Below are 2715 nucleotides of genomic sequence, written 5' to 3'. Positions count from 1 at the left end.
ATGCCAGTGCCAACTTTAAGAAGAGCCTAATGAGACAGAAGGAATTTTTGAGAAAATCAATTCTACATACTTACTGGCAGTGAACTGAACAATGTTTTAAGTAAATAGTGAAGTGACTAGATTTCCATTCTGTCAGTATTTTGAGTTCTCTGTAAAAAGCTGAATAATTATGTAATTTTGGATGACTAATTGGTTTGATCTTATTGGAGAAAGATCAGAAAATACAGTGTTTTACTGAAAATGTCTGTCAGAGAATAGCTAGTAAATATAATTAGATCATGTGAAGGAATCTCTAAAAAATACTACTGTGAGCTAAGTATGAAAGTGCGATCATTATTCTACCAGTAATACAATTTAAGAGCTGCACAAAGAATCAACTAGGTATGGCATGGCATTAAGATAGCTTTTTTTTTTCCTTAAGGGTATGTTTCTTATAACACAGAATCTTAATTTATATGTTTGTAAAATCTATGATCAAAGTAGATATCATATAAGTCATATAGATATAAATGTTTGAGAAACAGATGATCCCAAATCAATGCACATGGTAACAGCTCTATTTACACCGCACCACCAACCCTGATGGCCCCTCCCTTTTTTTTTTTTTTTTTTTTTTTTTTGGCTTTCTTCACAGAAGATGAGCTAGACTCTGATTTCCATTGTTTCTGTGTGAATTGGGTATGAGGGGTGCTCCCACTACATCATTGATATTGTCCTTGGTGAGGTCAAAACCAAGTCCATATTCAGACACTGTTGGCTCAGCAGAAGCCAGGGTTGGTCCCACTGCTGGTAAGGCAGGGCCCCAGTGCTCTTGCCGAAGCCAGGGTCTCGTGCTTGTGTAGCAGCATACGTAGCTCATATTCACAGTTGGCAACTCATTGAACATATATGCACCAGGTCCTCTGTAGGGGGAGGGCTGAGGTCCACACCAAGTTCTAGCAGAATCTATTCCAGAAGCTTTGATCTTCGGACTCACAAGGCGGAGCAGCTTCATCCCCTGGCTCTGTGGTGTGACACCTGCTGACATCTGGAAACTTGATGCCCGCAGTCTCAGGAGCATCTTGCTTTTCGGCCTCCTTCACCTGGGGTAGCTTCTTGGGAGACTTGTGTCTGTGCGCTCCGCAGTGGTATCTGCTACTGTAATCAGCTTCTGCAGGTCTTGGCTGACCTTTTCCTGCTCTTTTTTTTTTTTTTCCAGGCCTCAATCTTATGCAGCTCCTGTAGCAGGTACTCCTCCTCTGCCACTTGCTTTGGGGTCCGGTTGTAAAACTGATCCAGATATTCCTTCTGAAGTCTCTCATGCCCAGCATCAAATATTGGTATTTTGATATGTGGCTGGCAGGCCCCTCATGTTGGCAAGCTTGGCACAAATGCGGTAGTAACTCTCTTTCAGATCCTCCACAGAACATTTCTTGAACTGCTGGTAGTCATATCAGTCATGAGTAACTACGAAGCACAGCTCAAATAGGCGGCTGAGATTAAAGGGCTAGTCAGTCTCTGCCTTAGTCCGTGGATCATCATGAGGGATGATTTGGTCATCCTGCTCTGAGTACAGAGGCACCTGAAACACCTTATTGAACCTTGCAAAAGGGTAGTTCTTGCCCTCCTCTGCTGTTCTTTGCCAGTGGAAAAACATGATACCATCCTTTCAAGATGGGTTGGTAAATGGCATCCATTTCCAAGGTTGGAACTTCTTGGACACCAGTTTAGCCTTCACTGTGTCACAACCCTGGACAGTATCTTTTTGTCAGAGTAAAGCAAAGAATAGACCTCCCACCCATGCATGACCTCAGGCATTTTGAAAGTCAGTGTCTCCAAGGGCTTCTTGGACTTTTTGGTCTAGGTTGATTATATTCTTTGTGCTGATGGTCCCTGAAGGGACATCTCCTTCTGTATCCCCAGTTCTAGAGTGTCCAGTACATCTGTGCCCCGTAGCCATCACACCTAAGAGAGGAGTGAGCATCTGAGATCAAGGGTCAATACCTGAATACTCCAGTTGCAACTTATTCCTCAGTCTATTTATCTGTGCAAACCCATGGATGTGGTAATACACTCTTAAATGACTAAGGAGGGCAGAGCAAAGTCTAGAATCATTTTGTTTGTGATGAGAAACACGAACACATGGTTTCAAATGCTCTGCACTGTATTTACACACTACAGCTGATTCTAAATCCTAAATATGCATTCCAAAATCAAACTTACAAGGAAGGTATGGTCAAATATGAGTATCAAAATCTAATGCAGATGCAAATATTACTATGGAACAATGAATAAAGAGTATAACTCATACTCTTACTTAGAAAAAAATTTTACAAAGTATTTCACCAGGCTTGCTAATGGGCAATATATCTAGCAATGATATGCTATTAAGAAAATATAAGTAGCACTTAGTATTACTGGGTGAACTGATACTAATTCTACTGTGTTCTCTTCTATGTGCTGTGGAGATCAAGATGTTTCATTGAATCTATCTATCTCTATCTACTATCTATAATCTCTCTATCATCCATCTATCATCCATTTATCACCTATCTATCATCTGTCTTTGTGTCATATATCAGTCTATCTACTAACTATCTATCTGTCATCTATATTTAACTTACCTTTTTCTTTTTTTTTTTTTTTTTTTGAGGCATGGTGTCATCATATAGTGCAGGCTGGGCTAGAACCCATCACTATCTTGCTTCAGTCACCTGACTGTGAAGATTATAAGCA

At 40.5% G+C, this 2715-nt stretch overlaps 1 pseudogene; it reads right to left on the bottom strand.

Annotated features, from left to right (window-relative positions):
- Positions 1-560: 560 nt before the first annotated feature.
- LOC110333002 lies at positions 561-1939 on the bottom strand (annotated as a pseudogene).
- Positions 1940-2715: the final 776 nt, after the last annotated feature.

The sequence above is a fragment of the Mus pahari genome, chromosome 15 (assembly GCF_900095145.1).
Source record: "Mus pahari chromosome 15, PAHARI_EIJ_v1.1, whole genome shotgun sequence".
Classification (NCBI taxonomy): Eukaryota; Metazoa; Chordata; class Mammalia; order Rodentia; family Muridae; genus Mus; species Mus pahari.
The sequence above is the reverse complement of the archived record's forward strand: the minus strand, read 5'-3'. Positions and strand labels throughout refer to the sequence as shown.